General features: G+C 54.4%; 1 long non-coding RNA gene across 1 annotated transcript in view; it reads right to left on the minus strand.

The window, feature by feature from the left end:
• Positions 1-11,842, minus strand: part of LOC137210469 (uncharacterized) — a 90,432-nt gene extending 78,590 nt beyond the window's left edge. The window contains exons 1-2 of the long non-coding RNA XR_010936558.1: positions 11,605-11,842; positions 10,000-10,110 (exon numbers count right to left, since the gene is read on the minus strand). This is a non-coding gene — a long non-coding RNA (uncharacterized lncRNA). The remainder of the gene's footprint in view (positions 1-9,999; positions 10,111-11,604) is intronic.
• Positions 11,843-21,259: the final 9,417 nt, after the last annotated feature.

Consider the following 21,259-nt stretch of genomic DNA (forward strand, 5'->3'; position numbering starts at 1 on the left):
CTCAACTGCCAAAAAAATGTTTAAACAAGCTGATTTAAAAATGAGCAAAGGAACTGAATAGACATTTTTCCACAGAAGACACACAAATAGCCAACAAGTATATGAAAAGGTGCTCAACATCACTCATCACCAGGGAAACGCAAATGAAAACCACAATGAGATATCACCTCACATCTGTTAACCACAAATAACAAGTATTGGTGAGAATGTGGAAAAACGGGAACCCTTGTGCACTGTTGGTGGGAATGTAAACTGGTGCAGCTGCTATGGAGAACAGTATGGAGGTTTCTCAAAAAATTAAAAGCAGATCTACCAAAGGAAACGAAATCAGTATCTCAAAGAGATACACGCACCCCCAGGTTCACAGCAGTGTTATTCACAACAGCCAAGACGTGGAAACGTCCTAAGTGTCCAGCAACAAATGAATTTCTAATAACAACTGATGATGTTCTCCAGTCTGGTCACTTCCAGGTGACTGAAGGAAGTTACCTCCTTGCCTGGAATGGGTGGGCGATACTTTACTCAGGCCATGGGTACTCAGGGATCCTTCTTTTCCTGCTTAAAAGACTAGAGCAGAGTCTAGTCTTGGACAGAGAACCCACGGCCTCTCAGGGCGCCCCCGGCTCGCTGTCCAGCTGCCCGTGCTGTCTGCTCCGTGGGCCACGCACCAGGGCAGCGTCCCGCTCCTGCGCCACCGCCTCGGGCTCACACCCTCCACAGGGGGTCTGGATAATCCCAGCCCGTGGTCCTGACTGCCAACTACACTGTTGCTGGCTCCCAAATCTAGACCTTTTTTCCTAAAATCCAGACTGCTCAAGTTCAAAATCAACACGTCCACAAACAAAACATAAATGCCTCCTCTTCCTTCCGCAAACCCGTCCACTCAGGGCCAGCTCCATACTGTGCAGACCCCCGGTGAAAAAGGAAAATGCCACGAAAGGAACTGAAATAGGCAAGCTTTTTCCTTTGTCCACAGTCTCCCTCTCAACTAGTCGTGATGTTCGTTATTTACTATTTAAAGTTATTCTAGGCAAACAAACATTACAACTTCGGTCATCCGCGTGGATTTTGCTGCTTGCCTTTTACTGTGGAATACCAGTTTTACCTGCAAATGGAGGAACCACACATGTGGAACCACAGAAATCACACAATCTGCACTTTGTAGCTCATACTGCTCGTGTATTGCGTTCTTACCAAAACAGAGGAAACACTACACAAAACACACTGAGGTGCTTTTACGTTTGCTTCTTGATATGCTCTTGGTACGTTCTGCCCACCCTCCAACTCTGTGCCAGCACCCAGCACCCAGGACCCGCTTCCGGACCTGCCCCCAGGAGACAGTGAACAGTGACCTTCCCCCTTTGTTCCCAGCGCCAAGCCCAGGGGACGGGTGCAGAGCAGCCCCGTGGACGGTGCCACGGCCCCCAGCCTGCAGAGGCTCACCCACGAGACTGCTCGTGTTCACACTTAAATTACTTTGTTGTCGAAGGACACTCATGAGAAATTTTAATCAAAACACTTCATTTTACTCTTTTGTCAGGACTCAACCAAGAGATGTGAAGTGCAGGGGTGAGACGGGAAAAGGGCTCCCGGGGGGTCTGGAGGGGTCTGTCCTCGAGTTCTGCCACCGCCCCTGTGCACAGCATCTAACCTTTCTGGGCTTTGGTGTGTTTCTCTCTCAGCGAGAGGTGTGTCTGGGGTGTGAGGACACGTGTCCTGCCTGTGTCGGAAACCAGGTGACCACACCTCGGGCACCGCGAGGCCTCCCTCCCCTTTCCTGAACATCAGCAGACTTCCTTCAAGACCGTCGCCCCCCCTCAGCCCCGCGAGGGCCGTCCGGCCTCCAGGTCAGGCCTCTGCTTCTTTGCTCGGCCACTCCGTCCTGGCGGCTCTGACCTCCTCTGCTCGTGTGTGACCAGCCAGAGCCGGACGCAGCCCTGCCGTCCAGGTGCCCCCAGCCAGCAGGGCCGGGCACCCTGGGAAGGACAGAGGCGGCGGCAGAACCCGGGCTCCACAGAGACGCTCGGCCTGGACCCGGACCGCTGCCAGCGAACTGAAGCCAGGATGCCGGGTGAGGAGAGGCCTTAGGTGGGCAAGGCCAAGGGCTGGACCAGCCTCTCCAGGCAGTGGAGACGGGCTTGGTTCTCACCGACCCCAAGGCGAGGAAGCCGAAGCCGTGGCCAGGGAAACAGGGCAACTTGGCAGCCCTACCGCTGGTTTCTCAGAACTGCTGTGTCTTCTTCCAAACGAGCCTCAGGAGAGGCACAATTTAAAACTGACTTCATCTGCGAGAGTCAAAATATTTTGGCAGTTCTCTGGAAGGGGCAAAAAAGACAACTAAGCCCTTCCCAACTCCTTCCCCAGGACAAGAAGAGAAGTTACAACACAGGCTTATGGGAGCCAGTGACAGAAATACATTCGAAGATCTGCAGAGTTGCACAGCGCGCAAATTTGGAGAGGCAGTTCTGAGTCTAAATAAACGTCTGGAGGCTGTACTGAAATGTCTCTTTGTCTTCACTTGGCCGAACTGGCACCTCGGGATCACAGCAAGGGCCTCCACGACATCAGAAAACTGGGCACGAAGAGCAACCTTCAGGATATCGTGGGCCAGCAGAGACGTGATCCCATTTTAGGAGGCCGAGGATGTGCCTCTGGTCCCTGCAGGGTCAGAGGGTCCTTCAGGTCGCCTTCGTTAACTACACTCAGCATAATTCATTTACAAGTTGCTCCTTTGACCAATCTCTCCATAATGTACCCAAGGCGAAATCTCAACCTTGCATAACAGCCTCACACACTTGCCTCACTACTGCCCACGCTCTGCACGCCAAGGAAGGCGTAGCAAGGCTGGAAACATCCCAGGGAGGCCAGGTGAAGTGCGGGGAGGGGCATTCACACGAGAATAATTTGGAAAAATGAGGACAGAGCACAAACGACCAACCTATGTCATGTCACAAGGGTGGGAGGAGCCCACAGGAGCCCCGGACTCCCTGGGACGAGGGCGCCCTGCGAACACCCGCCCTGCCTAGGACGCAGTGGGGAGAGCAAACACACCGTCTGTGCGGTGGGGACCCCGGCGCTCACTCGGAGTGCGGGCCCACCCCCCGTGCACGCCCCACCCAGCGAACCTGGTGTCTGGGCAGCGAATGGCTTTGCACTGGCACAGCCCGGGCCCCAAGGAGTTCAGGATCTCAGGAGAAACAGAGTTGAGGGGACCTGCACACACGTGAGCACCTGGTAACTGCCCGAAGCCATGCTGGGGACGCCCAGGCGCTGTGAGGCGCTGTGACAGGTGCTGTGACAGGTGTGCGAAGCTCAGGGAGGGGCCTGGAAGGACCCAGAAAGGCTTCTGGGGCAGCAATGCCTAATGGGGCTTATAGGATGATTAGAAGCAGTTCCACGAGGGTGGGGAGCTGGAAACCTCCGCAGGTGGACCGCCTCCCCGACCTCGGCCCGTCTCCCAGGACCCGCCAGGCCTCTCCCTCCCAGCTTTCCCCACGAGGTGTCTTCTTCATGTCACCGGGCGCTGCATCCCAGACGGACCCGGACCTGCACACTGTGTGGGCTTGCTCACGTCCACTCTCTGCCCCGCACCCCACTTCTCCACGGAGAACCTTAAGGTCACCTGCAGCCTTGGGACCCCCAGCGCTGTGGCCTGTTATCTGTGGCTGCCGACCGTGCATCTCAGCAGCATCTGGAAGCACTGACACGCACGCGCACACCCGTTTCCCCTCGTTCTCTCTGCCCCCTGCCTGTTTGTACGCTGCTGTCCTCTCCCCACCTTCTCCTCCGAAGGTCTGAGTGCTCTACCCGTGGCGTGGGTGCGGTGATCCCGGGTCTCGCCCCCCTCTGGCCGCTCCCTCCCCTCCCCCCACCCGCTGGGACCCCCAGCATCTCCATCCCTGTCCCTCCACCTCCCCGACCCCCCACCTGCTGGGACCCCCACCATCTCCATCCCTGTCCCTCCACTTCCGCCCCCCGCCCGCTGGGACCCCCAGCATCTCTATCCCTGTCCCTCCACTCGGCTCCACCCACAGCTGGACCCTGTCACTCCCGCTGACACCCTGCAGACACTGTGAACCAAGCAGATAAGTACGGAGCCCCCCAGGGGTCCCTACGCCCCGCAGCCCTCTCCCTGCAGCAGTGACAGTCCAACTGCCCCTTCAGGACTCCAAAGGCTCCGCCACAGTGGCCAAAACACCGACGCCACAGGCAGCTGTGCCAGGTCCAGCAAGGCGACCTCACCCCCGCCCGGGCCTCAGGCGCCAGCCCTCACCCCACGGGCCGTGCGCTGTCTCAGCCCCCAGCGCCGCGAGCACGGAACACACGCAGCGGGCGCCTCCACGAGGACCTGCCTGCTCACGGCTCCGGGCACCCCATGGCCTTGGTCGGGGCCATGTCTAGACCTGGTGCCAAGCCCGCCTCGGGACGAGCGAGAGAGCCAGGGTCTCTCTAATGAGAATCCGACCGGGAACACGGTCCCGCTCACGGGGCAGCACGAGGATGAGAGCCTGGCGCTTGGTAGTTGTTCAACAAGCCTCCTTGGACGAACAAGCGTGGACCGAGAACATGGCCTGTCAGGGAGCCGCGGTATCTTCCGCGTGAAGGTGAGGAGGCAACGAAGACACGGCAGGGCGCGCGGGTGGTAGTCGATGCAGACGCCCGGCGGGGCGAGCCTTGGGCTTCGTCCTGAACCAAGTGAAAAGCACCTATGGGTTTGCGGAAGGAGTAAAAGCGTTCCCGAGAAGCAAGGCCGGAGGCAGAGGGAAGGCTGAGAAAACCGCTCCGCTGTCCAGGCCAAGCACGTGGCCTAAACCAAGGCGGCGGCTTCGGGATCAGAGAGCACAGCATAGGCTGGTTCACACGCCGTCAGTCACGGAGGCCGGGCTGGGCTTCATCTCCCACTGGATGCGACATGCGACAGAAGGGACAAATCGAGGGCAAATTCCAGGTTTCTGAACAGACAGAGGGGGCTGCCCGTCATAAAGCAGGGCTTACAGAAGGGAGCCCTGGTCCAGGTTCGGAGAAAATGAGTCTGATTCTGAAAACGCTGAATCTGACATACCCACGTGACGGCAGCCGGTTACAGCTGGAGGCCCAGGCTTGGCGCTCAGAACAGTTTGGGCTGGAAACACAGCACGTAGATTGGATTTAAGCCATGAGAGTGGATGGGGTCATGCAGGAAGGGTGTAGAGAACACAGAAAGTAAGAGGAGTCTGAACACAAATCCTAAAGAAAACTAACACCCAAGGAGCAGGAAAGAGTAGCAGCAAAGGGACAGGAAAAGCAGCAGAGAGACAGAAACCAGGATGTGGGCTTTTGAGGACGGCAAGAGAAGGTTTCGAGAAGGGTAGAGACGCAGCCGACCATCCTGCTTCGAAGCTCCCGTGCCACTCCCAGGGGCCGGGAAGCTGTCGGGAATCTTAGCAAAACGATCTCAGGGGACTCTGGGAGCAGGGGAGGAAGGGGAGACAGTAGGAAACAGCGCCCTAACCCCAACCCTTCCAGCTCCGAGGTACGGGAAATAAATAACATTTGCTCAGAGTTCACTGGCACCATTACTTTAAAAAGCTACCAAAAAGACAACTTAATATTGCACGTTGACGCAGCCATCTTTGCAGTGAAAGCACTTCACTGGGAGGGCACAACTTTTTTAAAACGTTCACAGCAGAAACGTGAGAACCACAGAAGTGCATGCGGTGCGAAGGGTCCCACCCCATCCCTGGGTGGCGGCTGTGCGCACCCAGATGCCCACCGTCCACTGACACACGTTTCATTCAATAATTACTGAGCGCCTACAGCTGCCAGATCCTTTCTGCATTACAGTTTGGGGTGCTGTTTTTGAGGTAAATAAGAATTTCACTGAATATACAGTAGAGAATCTTCTATGTTTGCATCTATATCTCTAATTGACATTTTGCAGTGCCCCATAGTATTTCATAAGATACATGTGTGCACTGAAAGTTGCTGCCTATTCTCTAACGGACACTGAGGTTGATTCCAACGTTCACTGTGTAACCCTGCAGGGGACAGTTAAGTTTTTGTTCATCTCGTGTCCATATGCAAGTATTCACACAAGCTGTATTCCAAACATGGGATGGCTGGGTCAAAAATGTACATTTTTAATTTTTCTAGATCCTGCCAAATTGTGATGGCCAGGATATGAGTGTCCCCACCAACCCCAGATATAATTTCTATCTTCTTAATTTCCACCAATCTAACCAGTCACACATGGCATCATGCTGAATTTTTAATTTACAGTTAGTTCCCTAATTACCTGGAAGCTTAAGCATCTTTTCAGTATTTGTAGGTCGTTCGTTTTTTTTTTCTGGGAGTTTATCTTGCCCTTCCTTCTGTTATTTGCCCTTTTCTGATTGGTTTGTGTGAACGCTTTGAACATTACGACTGTAACTCTCTTTCTGTACTGTGTGTGGCAAATATTTTCTCTTGCTCTTTGGCTGGTGTTTTAACTTTGTGGTGTTTCTCACTAATAAGCAGTGCTTTGTGTTTTGGGTTTGTTTTGTTTTTGTCGGTCAGACCTGTCCGTCAATTCCTGGACGGTTTTTGGGTTTTGTGTTTCGCTTAGCAAACGTTTCACGACCCCAAGGTTATGCAAACACCCCACAGTTTCTTCAGCACCTTTTAAAGTTTCCGGGCCTCCACCTGAGAAGCACGCGCCATCAGAACTGACTCCTTGACAGTCCTATATGGTCCCGGGACTGGTTTCCCTACATCCAATTACACGCGTGTGGCAGCCTTTTAGCCACATCATTTTGAAAGAGTTTCAGTGAACAGAAACGTTTCCAGGATATAAATGTATTTCCAAGACTTACTACAAGTCCACCACTGGTTTCCCAACCCTGTCAGCTTTCCTGCGGCCTGGAATCTCCTTCTCCTACTAGAAAACGCGGGTGGGGAGACGGCGGTTGCCCCGCACAGAGGAGGGGCTGGGGAATGACCGCGTCCCCACCAGCAGCCCTCCAAGGCAGCTTCTCTGTAAAGCGCTTTTGTGCTTTCACTGATGGTGGCGATTTATCCGGGCTTCATGCAGGAAAGGGGGTCTTTCAAGAGAGGAGCTCTCCTTCCCAAGAACAGTAAAGAAAGTTGCGAGAGATTAGCCAACCGTAGTATTCTGGGGGTGACATGGCTTTCGTTACTTTTTCAAAAGAAAAGAAAACACTGTATCACTGCAAACTGCTTTGGTGGATCAAACCGACGTGCGTGGTTCACTCCTGTTTGGTAGCCGTCCTGATGTGACTGCCATCTGGCGAGGTTCCACCTCACAGCCAACAGCCCACGTGTGCTTCCACAGAGCAGGCCAATCACTCGGCCCCAGATTCCACTCGTACAGCTGACACAGTCACGCTTCTGTTTGTTTTTACTGCGGATTTTTAATTTCTCACGTGCCTGGGCCATGTCCGAGGCCTCTGTGTGTGCATTAGACCGTCTTTAAAAGACCTGCCACCAACCAGACAACACACACGAATCCGAACAGATGATTCAAACGAGCCCCTTCCTGCAGACCTCTGACACAGCACGGGTCCAAAACAGCCAAGTGCACAAACAGTGCAAACCGCTATCGAGCCGGAAAAGTCAGAAATGCCAAGTTCCAGAACCTCACAAACCCGCCCGCCGTCTGCAGGACGCAGACTTCCGAGTGACTTCGCCAGTGTAGACGGCGAGCCTCTCTCACGAGAACCGGCTGAAGCGAGGCTCAGCCTCTCCCTGCGGAAGGCCCATCGCGGCAACAAAGGGCCGACGGCCTGGACCCCACTGAGCGAGGGCTCGGAGCTCGGAGCTCGGGACAGGAGGCTGCACACCCTGTCCGACCCAGAGGCCAGGTGCGCCGCAGTTTCTCAGAGTGCAGCTCCCCCTGTCGGGCTTCTTCAGCGGCGGGTGCCACGCCCCAAGTGGCCCCGAGTGGGGAGCGGGGGCCGCGGAGGCTCGCTTCCCGGAGGAGAGTCCCGAGTCCGAAAGGACGACGGGCATCCTTCCCTTCAGGCTGCTCCTCGCCGGAGGCTGCCCTCCGTGTCTGTGGGTTCGCTGGTCCCCAGTCGGCCCAGCACCCACGAGGGGGGCGGCCCCTCTCCAGGCCCCCGAAGCCAGCAGCATAGGTACCCCAGCACCTCCAGCTCTGGACCACCCAGATCATCCAGTCTCCTCATTTCAAGGTCCACCGTGCCACGTAACAGAAGACAACCAACGGGGTGAAACCTCATCGCACTGACAGGTTTGGGGAGCAGATGGGACGTCGGAGGCCAGCGGCCAGCTCACATTCTGCTCCCACGGCGGTAAACACCGCCCACACGTGGGCACTCCAGGTGGCCTGTGTGTCATTAAGTGCCCAAACTGGCGGTTTCCTTTCCTGAGAATTTGGGATAACGACCCTTTTTCAGGACTTAGAACACCACGAGGATGACTGCAAATTCCAGGCAAACGTTTATTTGTGACTATTTCATCGCTGCAGCACACGTCCTCAGAGGTATAACATACACACGAAGATGACGCTGTCGGGGCCAGCCCTTCCCCCGACAGGGGTGGCGTCCCAGACGCCCTTCCCGCCCTTCCCGGGAGTGAGGGTGGCCTCTGCCCTCGCTCCCACCTGCTCCACCCGTCCCGAGCGTGCCCGGCGGGGCTTGGGGACGACTCAAGAGAGCTCCGTGAAGAGATGAGGCAAAGGGAAACGAGAAGATGTGACCGGACACAGAAGAGCAGGGGGCTCTGAAGACACGGGGAGGCGCAGTGACCAGGCTGCCAAGGTCTTAGGGGGAGAAACACAGGCATCTCCAGCCTCGCCTAGCAAGGAGGGAGCCGGGAACACACGCCCAAGCTCTCTCGCCTCTGCCCTTCAACATCCTGCCGGCACCTCCCATCGGCTGAAGGCAAGGAAGCCTGGTGGATGGCAGTCAGCGGAGATCAGAGATCTGTCCCCAGAGCGCAGAGCATGGCGGCAAAGTTGGAAATGCAGTGACTTGGATATTGAAGAAGAAGGATGTGTCATTCATAAAAAACAAATGTTCCTGCAGCAACAAACAGCCCCAAATCCCGGTGGCTTTCAGTAACGGCCACGTGTTCATCCAGGGATGAACTGGCTGCAGCCGTGCTCCACACCATCCTGCCCCAGAACTGAGGCCAGTGGAGCCCACCACCCAAAGCACGTCCAACTTCGTGGCAAAGAATAAGGGGGGGTGATCCCAGGCCCGCTGCAAAAGCGTCTGTCTGGGGCACTTCCGTCCTCACTTCACTGGCTAGAGCACATCACACGCCCACTCTTGAGCTTACACATGCAGTGACGTGTAGCTTCCCACCGTGAGAGGCTTGTCGGGAGGAAAACTAGCATATCTAACAAGCAGGAATACAGTGTAACAGCCAGGGGATGAGTGGTACCCACACCCACCCCCTTCCAACAGAGGGAATACCGCAGCCCCTCCCCATGGGAGAGCAGCCCTGAGGACGCACCTGCCACCCCATCAGCTTTAACTCTAGCACCCCTGGGTGACATCCTTGCCATCGGGTGCAGGTGTGGCTTCTCAGGGCCCAGAGACCTATGAATGCATGACCTAGACATCTATCTTCCCCCTTAACACATGCAGCATGCCAAAGTGAAATAAAACCTCACTCCCGCTGAGAAAGGGGGAGAACAGGAAACACACAGCCGCCTTGGAGCCCCAGCAGTGATCAATCCTGCTATGCAGAATTTTGTGTATGTGTGTGCGTTTTTCTAGGAAGCAGCCCGTAGCTGATAAAACTCTCAAAGCAGTTCTTATTTTGAAAGGAGTTAGGAACCCCCGAAATGAAAAGAAAATTATAGTGTTGAGAACTCGAACTTTTCTGCTCTGGTAGAATTTTCTTAGAACAAAAGCACCATTGGAACGCACATTGCTAGGTTACAGAAGTTGACTAGGAAAGGGAGGTCAGCCCTAACCTCAGTCAAGCTCTGCCCCCAGTAGAGGAAACCAAGAGGGGTCACGCAGAGGTAACGCTTCCGTTTCCAGCACTTACCCTATCTTGTGTTTTCACACGAGCTTTGGGAGAGTGGGCAGAGCTTTTCAGGGCTGGACGTCTGAAGTGAAAAGCGATGTGAGCATCTCCATCTGATTCACCCCACATAGCCTGCAGAGAGAGATTGAAAGAACAGTTCAAAATCTTCTCATAGTGAAAACACCAGACCTGTAAGTTTTTACCAGCAAGCTCGAGCAAACATTAAAGGGATAAAAAATTCGAAGGCTACACAAACTACTTCAGATAAAAGATAATATGGGTTTATAACTATAATGTAGGATTGATGTATTATTAGAAAATCAATTGATGTAATTTACCACATCAGCCAATAACAGAATGGTATATGATCATCTCTACAAATGCTGGGGAAACTTTCGTAAAAACAACATCTATTCATGATTTTAAAACAAAATAAAATTCTGAACATGCTAGAAACTTCTTGATCCAATAAAGGGTCTCTTCAAAAAACCTACAGCATACAAGACACTTAATTGATACTTAATTGAAGATGGGAAATAAGATCTGCCCGCTCTACCACACCAAACTAGAAATCTTAGCACAGCACAGCTGGAAAAAGAGAAAGGTAAGAGAAGTAGAAAGGAAGGACAAAACGATGATTATTCATATGTACAAATGATAAGAGTTGTCTATATAGAAAATTCCAAACAATCTACAGGTAAATAATCATAATTAATTGCAGAGATTAGTAAGACTTTTGGGTACAAATTCAGTTTTTAAAAATCCTTTTCTAAGACTTCCTCTTTCAGAAAGAAGGAGTAGACATACTTTTTCCTATCCCTCCCATTAAGGAAAGCCCCAAATCCTGGGCGTTATCTGTAAAACAAACAAAAGACTCTGAAAGGTGTAGAAAGGAAGCAACTCCCTGGGACACCTGGACCCACACAACAGTGGTTCGGGTTCTTTCTCAGCCTCCTTCCCCAGGCTGGGTGCTGGGGAAGATGGTGGGCACAGAGCAGAAAGCACCCAGAAGGGCCTGCTGCCCCCGGTGAGGGGACCAGGAATGGGGCAGCACCCCGAGACAGAACACGTCGGGTGAGGACCACCCTCCTCCGGTGCCCTCCACCGCTGTGGGCAGCTGACCGCGAGGCTCCATCTCCAGCCCCCCCACTGGCTCTTCGCCAGCTCGAGGGGCTGGAGGTGACAAGGCTGCAGCGGGGAGGAGGCCTACAGTTAGTTTACGGCCCAGAAGTCTGTTTCTGGTCACCCCCCACTGCCCCCCACCTCACTCTTCGCTGCTGGGCCTTTCCCCCCTGAGGGCGGGGGACCCCCCCGGGGCTGTGGGTCCTAAAGCCCTGCCCTCCTAACGGCCCGGCTGCGTCTCCAGTGGGAAAGTTCCCCTCTTAGGTCCGGGCCTCCCCAGGCCTCCCTGATCTGCTCTGCGTGGGCACAGGGGTCCGGGGTCTGTCAGGTGGCCTTTCTCAGCCATTTGCCCTCCGACCTCTCGTGAAAGTAGCTGCTGGCGCCTCTCCTGTCTGGTGGGGACCGCAGGCAGCACGTAAACAGACAGGCTGTGAATTCGCTGTGCGTCCGGGCCAGACCCTCATAGCGCCTGGCAGCAGCCCTGGAAAAGAAGGAGCCCAGTACCTTCTCAGGACAGCAGCCCCGGGTCCTCGAGTCTTCCTCTCTCCTCTCCCACTTCTCTCTTAAGAGAAGAACGGAGGACGGGACAGAGTAAATCCACCAGTACGAGTGCACCCGAGAGGTTCCAATTCTCTCCCAAGAAACAATCGTCCATAAATATGTGAAAGAGCGTCTGTAACAGTTGTTTCTATTCTGCCTTGGTGGCCTCCAAGCTGACCAAACAGGAAACCAAGGGAGCTTCTGAAACTTGAAACTCAGTGTCCGAATAGTCACCAGATTTGTTGAGCCACCTTTTTTTCATTGCTTAGAAGAACAATAAGGTCAAGTTACCAGAAGAAAGCAAGACAGGGTGTCCAAAGCTTGGAGGGACTGAGGTCTGTGTGCCCAACACTCTGGCCAGAGTAACTTAGGTGGTGTCACTGTCTTTAAACAGTTCCGAACGAGACTAGAAATGTGAGGCATTTGGGGGAAACACATCAGCTAAGAGGAGCGCTTCTACAAGACAGCTAATTTGGTAACTGGAAACACAAAAGGATCCTTCCAGGAAGGACCAATGAAGTAGTGAGACCGAGGCAGATGGATTAAAGAGCGCGCACCAAGCAAGTGGAGAAGGGCGTGTCCTGCGCTGGGCGACGCACCCGGCAAAATGGGCAGGTCCCTCCCTCAAGGGACTCACTTGCAAACTGCAGTTCCGATGCCCCCAAAGAACTGGAAACGGGCAGACAATCCTGTGCACACGTGTTCACAGCAGCACTCTCAGTAATCCAAAGATGGAAGCAGCCCAGATGCCCCTCGATGGACGGACGGATAACAAACGTGGTCCGTCCATACGGTGGAGTATCACTCAGCCACAAAGGGAATAACGGGCTGACACAGCACAGCACGGATGAACCCTGAACATGGTGCCAGGGGAAGGAAGTCAGACACAGAAGGCCTCATACAGCATGACCCCAGTTATACGGAACATCCAGAGCCGGTGAAGGAAGGCACGGGCAGAAAGTGCTCCGGTGGTTGCCAGGGCAACGGACAGTGCCTGCAGGTGGGCCGGGTTTTCTCTGGGGTGATTGAAGTATTTGGGGACTAACTAGGGGTGGTGGCTGCACAACACTGTGAATGTACTAAATGCCGCTGAATGTCCATTTTTAAATGGTTAATGATGTGGTACAGAACTTCACCTCAGTTTTTTAAGAAAGCATTTTAATTGCATGTTGATACAATGTCAGAAACCACCTAGTCACTTTCCTTCCTCCAGGGAAACATCTTGGATGCTCAAGTGTGAAGAGGCAAATGCGGGATTTCTCTGGGCCCTGGGCGCTCAGCCCTGCTCCCCACAGCCCTTCCAGGGAGGTACTGAACCCCTGGGTCCCGAGAAGATCTGAAGCCCATCTCCTCACTTTGCACAAAAAAGCACGGAGGCCCAAAGTGTGTGTCAGTTGCTTAAGCAGCTCGGGCATTTTTGAAAGATCGGAGACAAATTCATTATTTTTTCTATGTGAAAAGATACCAATGAAAACCTCGCTCCGTGCTCAGCAGGCAGTGTGGACGACACGCAGAGGTGTGCGGACAGCTGTGGGGGGAGGCTGGGCACCTGGGGCCGTGTCACCCGGGCGGGGCTGCGCCCTGACTGTCACGTCTGGGAACTGAATTAACACAGGGGAGCATGTGCAGGAGACGGAGGGAACTAGTCCGGTTTATAAAATGGTGTGAGAGCCTCGGGCACACTTGGGCTTCAGATAAAAAGACATAAACGTCCTCTCAGGGAAAAACCAGATACGTCCGTGTCCATGTGGGTGACTGATGATGTCACACGACTGGCTGACTCTCGGCCTCGCGGCGTGTCCGCCACGTGGGAAGCCAGGCCTGTCCCCGTGGGCGGTGCTCAGCCCGGCTCAGGGGCAGGGACACAGCAGGCAGGGCGGCTCCCAGACCCCGGAGCCACTCCCGATGGGGAACGCGGTGCGGCCAGGCTGGCACCCGAAGGGCTCCCGCGAGGCCCACCCGAGCGCTGGCCACTCAGACCTGCGGGCCGGGCCCCTGCAGCGCGGCTAAAGGGGCAGGAAGGCAGTGCCCCCGGTTTCCACGCCGACGACAGCTCAGTTGCAGAGCTGAGATGCCCAGCGGGTCAGGGACCCTCCCCTCCCCCCGCTCTGGGCCTCTTTCACACGTGGAAGGAAGAGAACTGAGAGCCAGGTGAGAAGCGTTACTGGAACGGAGGCGAGGGTGAAGGCCGACGGGTCAGGGCCCCCATGGGCGGTCCTGTCCCCTCCCAGCCACCGGGACCAGCGTCCGGACAGGAGGGCACGCGTCGTCCTAAGCGTGGAGAAGGCAGAGCGACCGGCACATTGCCTGCTTAGTCCCCATGGCGGCTGGTGTCCCCCCATCACCCCAGCCGATCCCACTCCGACCTCAGAGCCTGGCCACCAGCAGGCTGGGCGGGCGGCCCCCAGGTCTCTACTTGTCTGAGCCACCCTTTAGAGAGAGTCAGAGTCTTCACTTACCAGGACCCTCCTGCTGCACCTCAGGACCACCTTCAGCCACCCTGGTGTGATCCCTCTGCGCTTCACCCATGTTTCTATGTGGAAACACTGCGGCGTCCCTCCAGAGCTGCAGACAGGGTTAGCGAGGAGAGGCCCACGTCCGCAGGTTAGCGTAGTGAGTGTAACCGCACGGTGTTTTCTGAGCAGGTGAGACCAGCAACACCCCAGCTCCATCTGGATGCATCTGTCCACGTGGAATGGGCGGCCTTTCCTGCAGAACTGGGTCCTTCATTCTTTACGAGGGTAGGTACTGCCCTCTGCTGATGACTCAAAGCCAGGGGAGGACAGCGGCCTGGTGCAGGCAGTGCAGACGTCTCCCTCCAACTTGCTCCCGGGGCGGGGCGGGAGGGGGCAGGCAGGCAGACCCACAAGGTGGAGTCCAGCCTGCAACACCCCTGACAAACCAGACCTTGGTGCCTGCAAAGTTTAGGGTCACGAGGGAGACACCTAATCACAGATGCGTCGGGGACCCGAGTCCTCAAAGGGAACGGGGAGTCCAGGGGCAAACCACCACCCCCAAGGTCACGGCCACGCACATGGTCCCCCTGCAAGCGCTGCTGGCACCGGAGAGGAACCCGTCCCACACGGGGGAAAAGCTCGTCACCCAACTCCTCTACAGGAGTGACAGCCCTCTCCACGGCCCGAGGAGGGGCAGGGCTACCAGCTCCGAGCCCCCCCAACGTGGCCTTGTGCCGAGGGACTCCCACCCAAGAGCTACACCAACAGGACCGGAGCTTAAACCGAACAGCTATTCCTGGGCAGAAACAGCTCAATAAACTTTACAGGGTGACTTCTGTAAAAAGATGACAAAGCAGAGAAAAGGTCCCTGATTTCACTGTAGTGACAGCATTCGCTGAAATCTCCCTTTGAATTAAGTAAGCACCTTGAAGCTTTCTAAAAACACAACCGAAAACACGTGACTCTGAACACTGAAATCAGCCAACCGCGTAAACAAACACAGAACTCAACCCCCTTTAGACGCCTGGTTCTGTTTCCACCAGGTCCTGTGGGCTGACAGCCCCACCCACGACAGGGTGGCGGTTCTCCAGGGGCAGAGACTCCATAGCAAAACTGAAAACGACAAACACTTTCCCGGAACCACCCACGGGCCTCCCATGTGTTCACTCGATGCAACACGCTCGGTCAGCGTCCCTGCACGGGAAAGGGGTCCATCCCGGAGCCTGAGCATAACTGCCAGGGAGACGCTCCTGTGGGCAGAAGTGCCGCGGCTGGTTAGTCCGGAGGCTCTGTCCCCCGGCGGCCTCAGAGCCCTCCGCAGACACCGTGTGTGCCACGCTGCTTCCACAGGGCGGGCCTGAGGGCGTCACCCGGGGTCACCGCTCTCAGACCCGACTGCCAACGCTAAACGACCACCCAGCCCCTCAGGCCAACGGGCGTCCGGGGGTGGCGTTGGCCCGGGCCTCCACGCGGTGGCCTGACCCCCACTGGCCCTGCCTGGGGGTCACTGCCCATGGGCCCACCCCAGGGCTGGTGGCTGCACAGCCCAGGGCACCGCAAGCTGCCAGCAGAAGCCCTGGAGCCCAGGCCTTGCTGGGAAGCAGAGACCACGATGGGAGTGTGTCTGATACAGTGAGTATCTTGGAGGAATACCGACTCCAGCAACAACAAAATACGTCAGGGCTGAGGCAAACACCCAAGGCATCTTCCCGAACCCTCTGGTCTTGGGCGAGGTTGAGCCCAGGTCCTAAGAATGCTTCCTGGGGACTGAAAGTTGGGACTTAGAGAAGAATCCAAAGTTCTCTAACGTGGCTCTGGACTCTTTCCCAGTCTCAATCCAGGGCACAGAACTGGGCTTACGAGGGGTCCCCGGGGGTCGTGGGCACTTCCCAGCGGTGCCTGCAGCCTTGGGGACCAAGTCCACAGACTAGAACTGCTCACAGGACCCTTGGTGTCCAGAGGACGCTTGCTCTGTGAGAACTTGACTGTCAACACCCTGCTGTTCTAGAAAAGCTGTCTCCCTAGACGGAGGGTCGGAATCCAGACGCAGAGGCCTTAGCAAGGAGAGGAGCCGGACAGGGAGGCCTGTTCCTTGAGGCCCGGGGGTGAGGAGGGCGGGGTGTCGGCAGAGGGGCCCATGGCCTTGTTTAAGGGCAAAGGGCTCCAGTCACCCGACATTCCCCTAAAAGGGAATAATTCATTTAAAACACTGATATCTGCGAAACGCAGGACTGTCCTTCCTCATCCGAGAAACGGGAGTGCTGTTCGCGATGTCTAAGCTGCTCCCCCTTCACGTGACCCAGTGAAGGATGAAGAGGATCCCAACTCCTGCGCTGTCGCTGCTGCTGCCGCTGACGTGTAGACACGCTTTCCTGGCGGACAGTCTCCATCATTTTTACCCAGGAATTTAACACTCAACCTCAGAATCTTCAGACAGACAAAGACTAGCTTCTATTCCACTTACATCGAGGCCATAGGGGAGCCTCCTTCAGCCAAGGGCACTGGTGGGCGGAAAGGGCTGCAGAGTCTGAGGGTCCACATCGCCCCCACTGCCCAGCAGTGCTCTGCGTGTCCCCGCTTTCTTTCCTGGTCCAGTGGACACAGGACAGAGCTGGACGTGCGTCCAGGCACAGGATTCTATCCTGCACTGACTCCCAGACAGCCCTGTGGAGCCAGGGAGGGTGTAGGTATCACAGAGAAAAGCCTCACGTTCAGGAATAAAACAATGAAGAAAATCATTCCTCGATATAAAATGTCCTCTGCTCATCCCCTCCCACGTATTCGCATGCTGGGAAGTGGGAACATTCTGGTAAAACCCTTTGGGGAAATTGGGTGTTTGCAGAGGATGGATAACTTTACAATGTATGAGTTTGTCAAATACAGTAAAATATTTCAAAGAAATGTCCACGTCAACAAAACACAAATACCTCTCCTCCAACTCAAAAAAAGTTCCTGAAATCCAAGCATTGACTGACTGAGTCCGATCACAAAGTGTTCTTTCCTGTGGTAATTTGGAAAATAATGAGTTCGATTTTTAAAATCATATATAAAGTATTTTAAAAGCACATCAATACTGTCACTTTTCTGATACAAAAATGAATCTGTCAGTTAACACAATGTCATACAAGCCTTAAGAAAAGCGTTAGGGGCTTCCCTGGTGGCGCAGTGGTTGAGAATCTGCCTGCTGATGCAGGGGACATGGGTTCGAGCCCTGGTCTGGGAGGATCCCACATGCCGCGTAGCAACTTGGCCCGTGAGCCACAACTACTGAGCCTGCGCGTCTGGAGCCTGTGCTCCGCAACAAGAGAGGCCGTGATAGTGAGGCCCGCGCACCGCAATGAAGAGTGGCCCCCGCTTGCCACAACTAGAGAAACAAACACAGAAACGAAGACCCAACACAGCAAAAATAAATAAATATCCTTCTTTAAAAAAAGAAAAAAGGGTTAAATTATTGCTGAAAATCCTACCCCCTCTATGGAATACATTCCAGTACAGCACAACTTCATATTAAGAGACAAACAGAACTTAACAAACATTAATACTAAATGTAACCTGAGAGAAAAAGTCTCAAGGTACTTGTTATGCGATGAAAGTGACATTTTTCTATTTAGATATATTTTGTTAAGTATTAAATAAAAATGTTACAGATGATGTGGAGCATGGGGGTTAGGGAGACTATGGGGGATGATCTACATTCTCACCTGATACAGCCAAGACAAAGCGCTTGCCTTTAAAACAGAAGAAAAACGCAATTTCTCAAGCCGTCAGTCTTATTAGTCCTGCCCTAATAAAACCAACATGAATGACAGTAACTTTCAACTCACCATCCCACCACTCCAGCAGATCACCTTTCTCCTCCACATTCTCAAAGTAGCTTGATCCTAAGAGCCCCCTAACACACAGAAGAAATCCGCTTCCAGATGTGATGAAACTCAGTTTGAAAAAAGTTCCCTCAAGTATTTACAATGACAAGAACTAAGAGAGTTGTTAAAACAAGGCATGTTTCATTCACGTCATACTTTGAAGCCTGTTCCTGAGACCTCGTGTTTCTGTCGGCTCCACACAAGCCTGAGAGTAAACGCAGAAACAGTCTGGATGTGCGAACAGGTGCCCTGAGAGCTTCGGAAACCCTCGCCCCCATTGCAGCTGGTTCCTAGTCACCGCCCTCCCCGCGGGGCCATCCTCGTGACGTCGGCCCGACCTTCAGCCCAGGGACCGGTCACCAGGACGGGAAACCTGGGCCCAAGACCTCCCCCAGCTCAGATTCCAACTCCTGAGCCCCAGGGGCGGTGGTGAAGACAGCGTGACCTTGCCGTGTCCTTGCTCCTCCCCGGGACGCCGGGGGATGAGTCAGGCTCTCCAAGTCACAGCACTAAACGGGACCCCCTGCCCGAGAGCTGTCACCCCCCGGGCTCAGGTGGCAGGTGCGTGAGCGGGAAGGCCCCTCCCGGTCCCCAGGGCCCAGTGTCCACAGGGACCGGGACCCCTGCGCCAGGCCTAACCCTGCAGCACTCCCAGCTTTACGCCATATTTCTTGTAACCCCCATTAAAAAGCAAAAAGAGACCAAAATGGTGTTTATGAATTCTAAAAAGGACAACATTTTCCTCAGAAGGTACAGTGTGGGGCCGGCGGGGGGGGGGGTCTCGGGCCTCAGGCGGCGGCATCACCGGTGCCCCAGGCGCCCAGCGGGCGGGGACAGGTGTCTGCGGAGAGCACGGGCATGCGGGTTAATCCTGAACTCAGAGGCTGCGTGGAGAGGGAGAAAGGGCCGCTGGTGAGTCTGTGGATCCACCCTCGACGGCCCGAGTCCTGCTCTGCTTCCAGGCCCAAGGACCCTGGTCCTCAAGGAGATGAAACCCGATCCTGGACAGAGTTCAGGGGCTGGGGTTCCTCCTGGACGGGACCCCCGCGGAAAGCGAAGACAACACGCATCACCTGACCCATCTTCCCCGGCTCGCGGAGCCTGAGACACGTCAGACACAGGCCTCCCACAAAGGAGTCCGCATTCAAGTCAAAGCAGGATTTATTCCTCACCCCAACATTTAGCCACAATGTGACCAAACTAACCGTGTGAGAACAGAGCTCCTTGGCTGGAAGGGCCAGCCCTGGGACGTGGGAACCGGAGAGCTACCACCCGCTCCATCCTCCGTGTGAGGGGAAACCTGGGCGACAGTGGGACCAAGAGGTCAGAGAAAAATGCTGGGCTGGACAGACAGCTAAGGTCTGGTGGACAACCAGATGCCAGCAGAGGGAGGGCCGTCAAACCAGTGGATTAGCAGCCATACGTTTATAAACAGTTCCTACAAATCACTATGAAAAAAAGACACACACACAAGCAAAGGATTAAAAAAGAAAAACACAGGGGAATACCCAGAAGAAACCCCCAAGGTGACGGCCATGAAGAGGAGCCCAAAGCCCCCACTCGTGAGGGACTCAGGTCCATCCTGAGACATGAACTTCCACGGGAGCCCCTTCCACAGCCACACACGCGTGTGAAGGTACCTGCACGGATATACTCTTTGCAGCTTTGCCAGCAATGGACAGAATGAAAACTCGACCTGAATGTGTGTTGAGAGCATCGAGCCCCTTACAGAACGGGCTGCACCAGTACCGTCTGACATGGAAAAGCAAATAACGCACGATAGTAGGCTTTTAAATACACTTATGTGGCTTTAAAGTATGTAAACACAACAAGAAAGGATCTTCTCTGCGTCTCTAAGGAGCCCGTGTTTTGTTTTTATTTTCTAAGTATAGAATGGTGTTTAGAAACCACGTACTAATATTTAATAAATGGATCTGTTAAAATGAGTTTGATGTCTGATGAGTGGGCTCAAATTAACATTTCAGAACATGATTAAATTACTACAAATTCTTTCCTTGGAAGAACAGTACCAAAAAACCCTTTTATTTCTTGAGCTCCCCTTAAGCCGTGGCAGTTAATCCACATAGCGATCCCTGTTTTGCATTTAATTATCTGTGTCCTCCTTACCCCCATACCCAAAAGCACTGACTTCACTTTGTGTTTGTCCCTATTTGGAAGAAATAAAACTTCTCGGCAGGCCACCTGACTGCAAAGCATCTGCGGAAGCAGCTCAAGACCTTTAGGTCGCACAAGCCTGGAGAACACCGGCAGAGCCGGCTCTCAGCACGACGCTTCCTCTAGGCCCTGGTCTAAGCCACGGGGAGTCACCCTGATCAGCGTCCCCTCAATCAAACTTCAGGTCACGGGCACCGGAGCAGCCGGCCCCCACCTCCTGGCCACTCTTCTGGAGCATCGGCTGGGCCTGGACCCGACGTGTACCTCCCCTCCCAGCCTGGGCTGCGCTGAGGCACAGCGGCCGACCCGGCCGGGGACAGGGTCAGGAAATGCCCAAAACCCTCTGCCGCACCTGCCCGCCCCTCGCTCGGCGCCACGGCACCATCTGTATCCGCAGCCTCTCGTGAACACCTGCTGAATACATGCAGGCGGCAGTGAGGGCTCGGCCTCGCACCTGCACGCCCTCGAGCTCCCAGCGACGACCCCTGCTCAGCCTCCGTGGCCTCCTAGGGAAAACCGTCCCATGACAGTGACCGCACACCATCCCTCGCCCACCAGGACAGGTGGCACGCTTGCCGTCGTAGACGCAGCACTCAACTACGTTTGCACCTGTGCAGAATTAAGTAAATTCTTAATTGAGTAAAACCCTTTGGAGGCTTTTTCAAAAAGGCTTTTCTATCGTGAAACATCAAAATCATAGAAAGTACACAGAACAAACATTACAGCTCAGTGAATTATCACTTCTCCGTTCACAATGACCGTCTCTTGACCTACATGACAACAGATTCATGCTTTTCTTTAGAGTTTTACCACATAATCACGAGTCAAACAATACAGGTCAGCTTTGGTTTTGTTTTTTTTTTTTTGAACAACATAAATAGAATCACACAGTATGTGAACTCCTGGCCTGCTTCTCTCATTCGACACTTTTGTATCTTCATCCACGTTCTTGTGTGTGCCGAGCACAGTTTGGAGGAAAGCACCACAGGGTGTTTTCTGCCCAGGGCTCAGCCGCCATGCACGCCTTCCCCCCTTCATGTTCCCCGGCTGTTGGGTTTATATTTAGGAGTGAGTGACTGGGACTTGGGGTAGGTGTAGCCTTGACTTCAACAGATGATGCCAAGC

This window comes from Pseudorca crassidens, chromosome 17 (genome assembly GCF_039906515.1).
Source record: "Pseudorca crassidens isolate mPseCra1 chromosome 17, mPseCra1.hap1, whole genome shotgun sequence".
Classification (NCBI taxonomy): domain Eukaryota; kingdom Metazoa; phylum Chordata; class Mammalia; order Artiodactyla; family Delphinidae; genus Pseudorca; species Pseudorca crassidens.